This window comes from Equus przewalskii, chromosome X (assembly GCF_037783145.1).
Source record: "Equus przewalskii isolate Varuska chromosome X, EquPr2, whole genome shotgun sequence".
Taxonomy (NCBI): domain Eukaryota; kingdom Metazoa; phylum Chordata; class Mammalia; order Perissodactyla; family Equidae; genus Equus; species Equus przewalskii.
This window is the reverse complement of record NC_091863.1, coordinates 121664001-121677281: the sequence shown is the minus strand read 5'-3', so window position 1 is coordinate 121677281 and position 13281 is coordinate 121664001. Positions and strand designations below refer to the sequence as shown.

At 36.7% G+C, this 13281-nt stretch overlaps 1 protein-coding gene across 2 annotated transcripts in view; it reads left to right on the top strand.

Annotated features, from left to right (window-relative positions):
- Nucleotides 1-13281, top strand: part of GABRA3 (gamma-aminobutyric acid type A receptor subunit alpha3) — a 219990-nt gene that overhangs the window by 141935 nt on the left and 64774 nt on the right. The window lies entirely within an intron of this gene.

Sequence of the window (13281 nt, the reverse complement as noted above, 5' to 3'; positions counted from 1 at the left end):
TGTTCATGATATATAAGTGTATGCATACTCAAAGTTTCTAAACAACTTAAGACTATATCTTTTAAGCAATATATGTATGCATATAATATATTTCACACTTTTCTAATCCCAAAGCATAAAAAACATCACAATTTTATGTTTTTCATCACTCTTTATTATGACTAGAGTTGTAGGTATTGAATTTTGCTTTAAAAAATGGCTTTGAAAGCATTTCCAGTTCACTAAGAATCTTAACCCCAACACTGAAAGACTTTCTTGGTTCTTGTTTTATGCTTTTGCTAATTCCTCTGCTGTTAGTTGTCACTTCCTGAAGCTCCCTCCCACATTAATAAGTGTGAATTTTAAGTAACAGTGAATAGTTAATAAATGGGAAAATTGTGTGAGAGAGAGAGAGAGAGAGAGAGATTAGGGAGAGTGGGGTAGAGGAAAGAGAGAAAATGAGAGAGAAAGAGTAGAAAAGTTGAGAAGATAAAGGAGAAGATGAAGTAAAATAAAATGGCTAAATATTGGGATATCCTAAAAGAAAGAGGAAAAATTGGAGAAAAGGATATAGCAGATGGGAAGAAAGAAAAAGAAGACACAGAGAAGTAGGGAAAGGGACAGTCAAGGAGGAGGAATTATGGATGAGAGAAAGATTAGTAGTTTGATCCATTGATTCATTTATTCATTCACCAAACATGTTTTGACTTCCTGCTACATACATGGCCCTGGACTAGGTTCTAGGTATGCAAACATTAACAAGGCATAGTCTCTGTTCTTAACACAATCACAATATAATAGAGGAAAAAGACTAATAGATAATCACAAAACACATTAACTGAAATAGTAAAGATATGTGTAATTATGAGATGATAGAAAAGGGTCATCTAACCCGTTCTTTTTGGTCAGGTTGAGCAAAAAGTCCCTGGATGAGGAAATACCTAAGCCCCTAGTTATTAGTATTAGCATTTGTTTTTGTATTATTAGGTAAGTAAAATGAAGTCAAGAAAATTGTAGGTGGAAAGTGGTGGGAAAAGAAGAAAGAGATTCTAGGCAGAGAAAACCAAGTGAGCAGTTGCAGGAAACAGAATGGTGTATTATAAGCAAGAGAATGAGTGATCAGTTTCTTATTTTATACGTGGCACTCTAGTAACTGTGTAAAGAATGCATTTGAGGGGAACAAGACTGGAATTAGGGAAAGTGGTTAGGAGACAGCTTAAATAGTCTAGGTGAGGAGTAGTGCAGTTCTGATTCAGAGCAGTGAATTAAGATGGAGAAGGGGACGTACGCTGAGGAAATAGACAGTAAAAACAGTCAATGTCAGAAGAATGATAGTGAGGAGGAGTCAAAGTAGTAGGTACCCAAGTAACATGGGAGAACAATGGTGCTACAAACTGGGGTATATTATATGAGAATTAAGAGAAATTTAAATAGGATAAATCTGCAAGTTTAATTTTGGACAAAATTAAGCTTAAGGAGATTGTATCCAGGGATAGAAGTCTAATAGCAGTTGGGTATAGAAATCTTAAGATCAGGAGAGAGATACAAGCTAGAGACGTAAAATTCAGTATTGTCAGTATGTTGTGACAACCATGTGCCATGTGAATGGATGTGATCACTTCAGGAAGCTACATACAGTAAGAAGAAAATCATGCCAAGGATCCAATCATGTAGCATTAACTATCTTTAAGGCAGGAGGGGAGAAAAAAGAACCTATGTAGGAGACCAAGAAGGAAAATTAAAGAAGGTGTTAATAGAACAATTAGTGTGCAGTATCTTGAAAGCCAAGTGTGGTAGTCCATACGGCTACTTCCAATATTTCTAGTTCACCTCCTTCAGGGTATGTGGTAGTATTACACTTCCATGCAGCATTGAAGTTAGGTGTGGACAAATCACTTGCTTTGGCTAACCAAATGTGAATAGAAATAACATGTGTCATTTCTGAGGGAGGAGGGGAAACTTTTAAGAGCCAGGACATGATTTTTCATGTTCATCTCCCCTGGCCACAGTGAGTAGAATCATGCCAGGTGGTGTTGGGTCTATCATTCTGTCTCCTTTATTGAAGATGACATAGAAGAGAGCACCCCTCCCCACAACCTGAGATAGACAAATAATGTGAGTGATAAGTAAATCTTTGTTGTTTTAGGACACTGAGATTTTAGAATTGTTTGTTACTGCATATTAATATAACCCATTTTGACTGATATATCAGAGGAGTAAAGGGTTTCAAAAAGATGAGAGTGATCAATAATAATAACACTGATACTAGCATACTAAGTACAATAGTTAACATCAATATAGTACATAAAGTGTGCCAGGCACTGTTCTAATCATTCTACTTTTGTAATCTAAATAACAACTCTATGAAATAGGTACTATTATTCTCAATTTACAGATGAGGAGACAGAGACAGGGTGGGTAAGAAAATTTTCCAAGATCACCCAGGTTGTAAATGGTTGAGCCAGCATTCGTACTCTGGCAGTCTGGGTACAAGTTTGTGCTGTTTACTATTATTTATACATTTTTCCAACATTGTTGACTATTACAGAGAGATGAAATAATACAGAGAATTAAAAGTGTGTATTATGTTTGGTAACATGGAAGACCTTGATGTTCTTCACATACGCTGTTTCAGTGGAGTGGTTAGTTAGTGCAATGGGGAGCTTTTAGGAGTTTGTATAGAGGTAGTGGAGATAGTAAACACAGAAAATACTTTCTGGGAGCTTATTTAAAAATGAAAGGGATGAGTATATAATAGATATGTTCAGGGATAAAAGAAATAGTTTCCTTTTTTTTGAATGGAGAGACTGACACATATTTGTGACATAGCAGACAGGGGCTAGTAGAGAGACAAAGATTGAAGATACACTAGAAATAGGATGTTGCTGACATCAAGTTCCCAGAGAAAACCATAAGGGGATGGTATCAACACTACAGTGAAAGTTTAACTTGTAAAGGAAGAGGGAAGCCTCTTCTCACACTGCGTGAAAAGGTATGAGATAAGACAAAAATGTTGAAAAGAAGGTGGGGAGGATAGAACAGAGTAGAAGTATGAATGGTTATAATGTATGAAAGAGAGTTTGGTGAGAATGCAGCATAAGTGGAAGGATAGATAGAAGAGAGATACTTGTAATAAAGTGCATAAAAGAGAAGATGAGAGTGTATGCAATTGTGGAAAGAATGAAATGGAGTAGATATACACAGAAGAGAGGATGTATGGAATGAGGTGTTTGGAGGGATGGAATGATGATGAGATGTGGATGGGTAAAAGGAAGTAAGAAAATGCAATAGAAGCTAGAGGGAAGAGAGAATGATGGGCAGGAAAGGAAATGAACATAGAGATTGAGAATAGTCAAGGAGAAAGAATAGAGAATGAATGAGGAGAACAGGATAGCAGAGAAACAGAATAATAAAAGGAAAAAAGGATAGATGATAGGTTGAGTTTTGGAGGAGGGGTAGAAAAGAGAGAAGAAGGGAGAGGAGAGAATGGGAATGTTGAAATATGAAGAAGAAAGGATGCAGACTGAGGAGAGCAGAAGATGAAGCAGACCAAAGGATTAGTTACCTGAAAATAGAGTTGGATGAATGGGAAAAAGATGACCACTGGGTCCTTCATTCTAGTCTGAATTGGACAAGAAAGTGGAGTTTGATAGGATAGCTGTCTGTGCGGAATGCCCTTGTGCCTATTCTGAAGTACAGAATAGAGGAGGTACAGAAGTTCAGAAGCATGATGAAGCCATTCATTCCCCTACACAGTAGATGCTTCACCTTGGACCCAGGAAGGTGGGTCTGAAGAGAGAGCCAGATTCAAAACTAAAAGTAAGAGCTTGGCTCTATTTATAGCCCCACAATTTATTCTTCTAGTGTCCTTTTTCAAGTCACAAATTTTCTGCTTTCTCATTCTGATAATAATGTAACTGCTGCCTATCTTGCAGACACATGAAAAGTGCAAATTGGATAAGGTCTAAACAACACTTAGATTTTTTCAGGAAGTGCTTTTCTACAGTATTCCTATTATTTTGAGCCTCAGAAATCTTATCTGGATTCCATGGAAAAACTACAGAGGGACAGCTTCTTAGAAAAATCTGAGAAAGGGTTGTATGACTATGTAACTAGGGCAGTTTAGAACGAAGGCTTGCCTTGCCTCATCTTGGGACCTTAGGAGAACCGTAAAAATGCAGGCCAAAGTTCATTACCTGCTGCTTGCTTCAAAAGCACACATACTAAAATTGGAACAATACAAAAGAGATGAACAAAGCCTAGCTCAAGATGATAACACATGTTTATGAAGTATTTTCCATTTTTTTCAGACCTGGGTACATAGGGAACTTCATTTCTATTAATAACATCTTACTTATTAATGAAGATATGGGTAAATATGTTCATTGTATTGTTCTTTATACCTATTATATATGAATGTTGCATAATATATAATACAGTAAAAAGGTTCCATTGATTATTTGAATAGGAGCAACAAGTACTCATTGAATTTAACTAGATCTTATCCCATTGACTTAAAACATTCAACACATTTATGAGTGCTGACTATTTTTAAGGCTTTGGGATATGTGCTGAGCTACAGGGATAAATAAGACACAGTTCATGCTCTTAATGACCTAACAGTCTATTGGTTAAGGCAGACATGTGCACAGATAGCTGCACAATAATATAAAATCCCTTAAATGCAGGTGCAAAATGTGATGGAATTACAGGGTAAGGAGCATCCAAAATCATGTGGAAGCATCAAGGAAAGTTATAAAACGGAGGCAGTGTTTATCCTGTATCTTGAATCTTGAAGGAAGTATAGATAACTATCAAACAGATGAGGGACAGGAAATAGCATGCACAAAGGCAGGTGTTCATGAATTGACATCATGTATCAGAAAATTCATGTCTTTTGTTAGAGTTTTCATTTGTTTATTCTTCCAAAAATATTTCTGGAAGGCTTAATGAAACCCAAACAGTATTCTGGGCACTAGACATAAAGTGATGAGCAAAAGTAGATGTTGTCTCTGCCCTCACGTAACTTTCCTTCTAGTGGGGAAACAATTAAACAAACCATTACTATAAGGTAGAAGAAGTGCTATGATAGGGGAAGTACAGAGTGCTATGGGAGCATCTAGCAGGGACAATGAAATGAGTCTATGGGGAATACCCATAATGAACTCCAGAGGAAATCACTTTTCAACTGAGACTTAAAAGATGTGTGGAAGTAAATTAGAGTAACAGTTAGGGTGGAAATGTTCCAGAGAATGAGTACTGCAGGTATGAAGGCCAGGGGAAGGAGGTGGGGAGGTAGTGATGATACATTAAAGAAACTAAAAGTTTAGTGTGACTGGACCACAGAGTAAAGTGCAGGGTAGTAGCCTGGGGTGGAGAGGGGTGCATATGAGCTATGTTGGCATAAAAGTGATGTGGATCTATTGAATAGTTTATTGCAGGGGAATGATGCAAACAGATTTGCATTTTAGATAGCTCACTAGGAGCAGTGTGGAAGGTAGATTGAGGGAAGTCAAGCATGACAGTGAGGTGCCTAGTTGTATGAGCTATAGTACTCTAATAATAATATTAATAACAACTACTAGGTATTGAGCACCTCTTATGTGCCACACACTTTATGTAAAGAGTCTCTAATGTTCAAAAATGCTATTCAATATAGGTATTATTATCCCTATTGAACTCATCCAGAAAGTGAAGCTTAAAAAATAAAAATGACTTGCCCAAGACGACACACTTATTAGGCAAATGCATGTCTGCCCGACTTCAAGCTACTACTTTTTCCACGAAATAAAGTTTTAAAGAAGGATATGGATATACTATTTGTTCAAAAGTTAGCATTGATGGTACATGGTGCCTGATTGTGTTAGCAGCTACAAATATAGGTTCTTTATCTGCCACACAAGAGGGGCCAAATAAAAACTGGAATGCCAGGCTTATGACAAGGAAGGGGCTTTTTATTTCAGATGACATCAGCAGACATGAATCTTTTTTTTTTTTTTTTAAGTTCATATCAAGTCCTCCAAATTAGCTTGCAAAGCTTCAGGAAAAAAGGGTAGGTTCAGTGTTCAATGATTCCAAATTAAAACGATGGAAAAAACCCTCAGGAACGTTAGTTTGGAGATTTGTAGCCATATATTTCAGGAGACTAGAAGAATTCAGGATCTAGTGTAGTTTATAGATACAAAACAAAAACGTCTAAGACAATTGACAGAACCAAAATCCAAAATTTATAAATGTGTATTATAGTTTTTGAAACATAGTTTTTTTCTTTAAAATCATCCTCAATTTTACCAAGCACAGCTAAATTAAGACTAACTGGGTTTGTAAAATGTCTAGTTTTAATAAATTTGGCCCAATTATTTACATAAGTGTAGCAAGAATAGTAATTGATTATATAGACTCTTTTATATCTGCTTTGCTGGAACCTTTTATAAGGAATCTTAGGTTGAACTTTAAAGGCCTCTCAAGGCCAGGAAAGCCAGACCAAGAACTTGTCATCAGATTCTGTCTGCAATACCTACTGATTTGGGTGAATTCCTCTCTTCACAAGTTCCTCAAAATATTGAGGTTCCTTGTACCTGCCAGAGGGAGTGACATTCTTTACTCAACCTTACCAGGTTACTGGGAACCCATAAGCAAGGTACCAGGCCAATATTTTCAAGTGGCTTTATTTCAGAAAGTTAACCTTTGCTCCTGAAAAGCTGTCTTATCATATCTGAGTCTTTATGTTTTTCTCAAACATGACATTCCAGTCAAAGCCTTGGTAATATAACCAGTGTTGCCAATTGTGTCCTGTTATAAGAAGAACAGATTCTTATTGAACTTATGTAAACAATTATATAGCCATTAAAATAAGAATACTTACTCATCAGGAGTTTTCAAATTCTGGAGGGATCAGATAGGGAGAAAAAGATAAATGTTTTAATTTTGTTTACAAATACATAATTTTATCAAATTATGTCATAGTTAGCATAAGAGAAAAGAGGAAAAGATTTCCTTAAATCTGAGAAAACAAAACACAAAACATTAAAAAAATCAGCAATATTTTAAACAAGAAGTCATAAAATTATAATCATCTCTATCAGTTCATTTAGTTTTATGTAACCAACTCTTGATCTTTTGATGGCAGTTTCATGAGGCCATCAGTTTTTCTATTAGAGTTTTGTAATTTTTTATCCAGCTCAGTTTTATAATCTGAAATTTTATCAGAAGCCTACATTTTAGAGTGAGTGTCAGAGTCCTTTCCATGAATTTCTCTGAAGATGAAACATATTTGCAAAAACATCAGACAACTGTCCGTAAATAACAAAAGACTTTAAAATGGCAATTGACAAAGACACTTGACCATTCTTGTGACATATAATACCTTGAGATAATAACCAGAATCATGGCTGACAATTAGGTCAGATCAGAATTTTAGTAACGTTATACAATTTTAAAAACATTTATATTAATAATATTCACCCATATAATATTATAGGTCCCTGTGAAGCAATGTTTAATTATCCCTTTAACCATGGTGACAATTAAAGAATTTTAGGCAAATGTAGACAATTAAATAGCTGTAAGAAAAACCTTAGCATCTATGATTAAGGACCTGACAAAAACAATAGAGTAAATTTATTTTAATAAAACATAAAATCCTTATCCTTCTGTTAGACTACTCAAAGAATAAAACCTTCTATAATCTTTTTACCAAGAGTAGACTGAAAGCCCAAGAGAATTATCTTTTTGAAGAAAGAGAAGACCAAGTTTTAATTTTTTACCAGTTTACTTTTGACATATAAATTTATTTACTTAATTAATCTTTTTTCATCTCAGCCAACTTGACCATACATAAAACTCTTCAGGGTTTTACTTTCATAAACCCTTTGGCACTTACTTTTTACATTCAGAATTTGTCCCAGTACTTTAGACAAATTTATCTTTTTTAACTCAACAAACAAAAATATTTTCATTTTTTTCTACCTTTTTTACTGAAAACGTATTTTACTTTTCTTGTATACAGACCTTTTAGAAATATGTGTTTTTTCATATAAAGTTTCTCAGCATACATAAAACATGTTTATCAATAAATCTAAATTCCTTTCAGTTTCTTTGAGACAAGAAACCAAAGGCAGACAAATCTATGTTTAGTAATCAACTTTTAATATTTTATCCTATGTGTAAATGACCTAGATACCCAATAAAATGTTATTATTTAACTTAACTTAGTAAAGCTATAAAGTTTGTTTCCAAAAAGATTTGGAAGATGTTTTTTAAGTATATAGACCATAAAACATAATTATTGTACTTAAAAATTCTTACTAGTTTTAGCAATTATGTTTCAGTTACTCTGAAAAACTTCATGTGACATTAAAGCAGTTAAGCATCATCTTAAGTTGTTTTAAGTACATACATTGTGACACATAATTATTGTTAAAAAGTTTCTCCAAAAACATTACTTTTTTTACATTTATTCAGTTTACCTGTTCTCATCAATTATATTTAGATCATCTATGAAAACCTCATGAGACATTAAACAAAATCAGCTATTGTTCCAAGTTATTACTCTTGTTGACAAATTTTGTAACAGAGATAGCATGAGCTCCTTTGACCACTAAACCCAAGCTGTATGTTTGCATCATATCCGATGCTGAGAACTCTGAGGACATGCCTACTTTAAATCAAACCGGAAAAATTAAAGAGGCTTTTACTTACCAAAGATCATTTTATATCATGTTAAATAAATTTGTCTTTTAGAAACTTTTGCACATTAGTCAAAGACTGCATTCCATTATGAAAGATTTTGAATCCTCTCTTTTTAATGGTGACACTTAAGGTGGATTCATCTGCAACAGAGGTTCCCCAGAATGGCCATTACGATTCCAAATTGTCTCAAAAGTTTACTTATTTTCTCTTGTTTAATTTTAGATCAGGAATTTGTAGGGAGTTGAAGTGTCGAATCTCAGCGAGAGGAGAGAGAAGCAGCAGCTTTGGCTTTGGCTGCTGGTATGTTTAATTCTTTTTGGAGGCCATAAAGTATTTCTGATTTCATATAGAAGCCTCAAAAGATTAAAACAGGCTTCCTGTTGTCGTAGTTGACTTTTCCCAAATTGCATACATCAGTTTGGGTAAACTGAAGTTGCCTCATTTTGGCCATTTTAAAGTGAGATCTCCCTTAACATGTTTAATTAACATAGCCTGAAGGGTGGATTTATATGCTCTTACAATATCAGGCAGGGGAGATGTTCCCCAGTGAAACTGAATGTTTATCCTCACAACATAATCTATAATACAATCAGGCAAAAGAGATACAATTATTTTACATAAAGCCCATTTAAATATGCCAATTTTTATAAACCTTTATCTTAATCTTTCCAACTTTTATACTTTTAATTATAACTTATATTAGAATTCCATTAACAAGTTTTGGTATTATAATATTATGTGGGGAAAGCATTCCCAGCTAGACATAACATTTATCCCCCCAAAAATATTCAGGCAAAGTTGACATAACCTCTTCATATAATATTAGCTTAAACACTTTAATCTATATAGTCTTACCAACTTTAGCAGCCTAACTCTTGCCCCAAACAATTGTTGGTCAGGTTTCTCAGTGTGATTTTTGGGTCCTGACCTTTTAAATTTTTTAAACTGGAGTGAATAGAACAGGCCTGTTTGATGTCCTTTAATGTTGGGGGCGCCAATCGGGGATCTTTTTAGTCCATCCCACCTTAGGCAGTGTTTTAGTAAAAGCTTTCATTTTAACTTTATTTATGTCTGTTCTACTGATTGCATTTCCCTTTTTTTAATAACTAGTTAAGGATTTCCATCCTGTTGGGATGAGTTCTGTGATTCTGCCCTTTCTGATTTCTCTTTGTTTTTTTTTCCCCTTTGATATTTGTCTTATTTACCTTAACTTTATTATTTTTTTATTAAGGTTATGAAAGTTAACATCCTTGTGAAATTACAGTTGTACATCATTATTAGTCATGTTGTAGGTACACCACTTCACCCCTAGTGCCCGCCCCCCACCCCCCTTTCCCCTGGCAACCACCGATCAGTTCTCTTTGTTTTATTATTATTTTTTTATTTTTATTTCTTTGAGGAAGTTTAGCCCTGACCTAACATCTGCTACCAATCCTCCACTTTTCGCTGAGGAAGACTGGCCCTGAGCTAATATCTGTGCCCACCTTCCTCTACTTTATATGTGGGATGCCTACCACAGCATGGCTTGCTGAGTGGTGCCGTGTCTGCAGCCAGGATCTGAACCAGCAAACCTTGGGCAGCCGAAGCGGAATGTTCAAACTTAACCGCTACACCACTGGGCTGGCCCAACCTTATTATTTTTAAAATCTCTTTTAAAAATTTCCATCTTGAAAATAGTTCCTTTATTTTTTTCTCAGCTTTCTTTTATTCTTTTGTTAACTTAATGTTTTCATTAGCATGCGTAAGACCATGAGAAGAAACTGAGACCCCAAGTTTGATTTAGTTTTTAAGACTAGTCACTGTATTTTCCTTTTAATTTGGTCTTTTCATAGGTACCAATAAAACAGCTATTTATGATGAGAGCTCTCTAAAAATTTTCCAACTTAAAGATCCATTGTTTGGCCATTTTTTCTCCAGAGATTAAAGAATATTGTGGCCATGCAGTGTTACAAAAGAAAATCATCCCTTTTTAGACATTGGCTTATGACTATAATTAGACCATCTAACCAGAATCAGCCCCAATGGGCTCCACTTTGGGACAGCATATTTTCCTATTCTGATACAGAGACAGACAGACACACAGATCCAGACATAAGAAAGCCAGACACCAGTGACGCAGTTCCAAGATTGAGAGTAGAAAGTCCTAAAACTGTTCCCACTCCAAATCCGTGCACAGATGGCCCCTCCATGAATGGAAGGGACCCCAGAGGAGGGGAAGGAAGTTCATGGGTGTCCCCAAAGTGACTTACCCTATTTCAGATGGAGTCCATCAACTCACCAGAACAAAGGACAAATAAAAATCTAGAGCCTGTTTCCTTGCCATAAGAAAATGTGCCTAGGTTCATTGGTGCCGGGCCAGAAGGAAAGTACTGGGGCCAGTCCCTAGGAAATATCACGTAGGCAGCTGCTGGACTGCTTCCCAGGAAATCCCACTTGGCCTGAGACCATGGAGCCATGGGCAAGAGCCTCCTGGCTGGCTCGCTAGATTGTTCCCATCTACAAACATAGGTTCTTTACCCACCACACAAGAGGAGCCAAATAAAAACTGGAATGCCAGGCTTATGGCAAGGAAAGAGTTTTTATTTCAGATGACATCAGCCTGGAGATAAGAGTGAGCCCTCAAATTTGTCTTGTTTCATCCCGTCTCCCTGAAAGAGAGGAGGTGAGGGGTTTTAAAGGTTTGTGAGGAATGTGACTGCTTGTAGAGAGGGTGGGGGAGTCAGTGGCCTTGCTGCTCGGAGCTTTCCCACCAGCCTGTGTTTGGCCTTGGGATGCTGCTTGCAGGGAGGAGGAGGAGATGATGAGGAATCCAGGTAGCTGTCCTTGGCTATTTGTCTCCATGGCAGATAGTGGATTCTGGAGCCAGGAAGCCAGGGAGCAAGCAGGGAAAGAGTGCTTTGGTTTTAACCCCATATATGCTTGGTTCAATGTAGGGGAACTGACATCAGGGCCGGCATCAATTGGAGGTTGCTGGGGGTCAGGATGTTTTATGAGCGCTTTCTGTAAGTAAAGAAGTCTTCTAGGATAATAGAAGTGCTAAGGGTTAGGAAAAATGATAATCCAAGTGTTACCATTCCCAATGAATGTGGAGGAGTAAATGAGCCTTGGAAAATGGAAGTAATAAGGAGGGGTAGTGGGAAATATAGCCAAATAGCATACGTATTTGGAAACATTTCTGCATGACAGATGAGGGAGAATAGTCTGGAAGTGATGCAGAATATATTTATTTGGTAGTTACAGGGAAGCATCGTTGGTTTCTTAAAAAGTAAGCAATGTGATCAGATCATTTGTGCTAATACAAGTTGCTGAATCCAAAAATGTGTAATAGTTCAAGCATGATAGATTAAGAAGGTAGGTTCCATAGGAAGACTACTCCTGGTCCTTCCTGTGTAAAATGGGGTGAATCATAACGATATCTACCTCATAAGGCTGCTGCAGGGAGGAAACGTGATAAGCCACTTGAATTGCTTGACATATGTCCTGGTACATGTCCACTCTGTGGAGGGTTTTGTGTTAATATCCCCACTTTTATAATTACTAAACTGAAGTTTCAGTAGAGCCAAAGTCACTCCACCAATAAATGGCAGAGCTGGTATAGAAACCCAGGTCACTCTTATGGTAAAGCAAACTTGTTTTCCCCACTACATCCCACCACTTCCTCTAAGAAGGGGATGGAGGGGATATCAATTTTAAGCACAATGAGTCTGAGGTGGACACGACAAGCTGCAGTTGGAAATCCAGGTCTGAAACTCAGAGTTCTGACACAATGGGATCTAGGTAAAGTTGAATCCATTGCACAAAGCATCTTCTATGTGTTAGGCTGTGCAGTAACAGTGTCCTACATTTAGCTGAAAATTAAAGAAAATAAGCACTCATTTCTCCATGTTGCATCATCAAGAAGTGGTGTTTTTTGAACCACTCATGAGAGTGGTTCATATTCAGACCTTCACGCCTTCCTTTATTCTTTGATTGTATGATTGGCTCAGTTTTGCTTATGTACTTGGGATGTTCCAAAGACAAATTATTTGAAAGATAAATTGTATATGATGTCAGGACTCCCTCCCCTCCCACGTTATGAGTAAAGCTCCTCTCTTCCTTCTCTTTCTACTTTAGATGCAAATAGCTTGCACTTGAGTCTTCATTATAGAGACTGCCTCTGAAAGGGTCAGGAACCAAGAAAGGCATTTGGGCCACACTGTTCGTTGTATAGGACAATGTAATCAAATCGACCAAGCATTGACAGCTTTGTTTCACACAGTCCTTCTTTGTAATGGCTTTTGCTCTAGAGGATTCTACCTGTAGTTCCTTATTCATTAAGCTAGCAACAGACTCACAGAACCACGCTTTCTGAGCCTCACTCTAATGAACAGAAGTAAGAGCATAGAAGGGAGAGAGTGGCTCATTTTGGGCTTTGAGATACTTACAATGAGGTGAGAAGGAAATGATAGTGCAAGTCTTTAGTCAATTACAAATTATGCTGTGCACTCCACGTGGCGATATCAACCCCTACCCTCCAAGAGCTCACATCCTAGCAGGAACGATAGGACACATTATTCACTGCACCATAAGGCATAATGGAAGTTTCACAAAGAGCCAATAACAAAGTGTTAT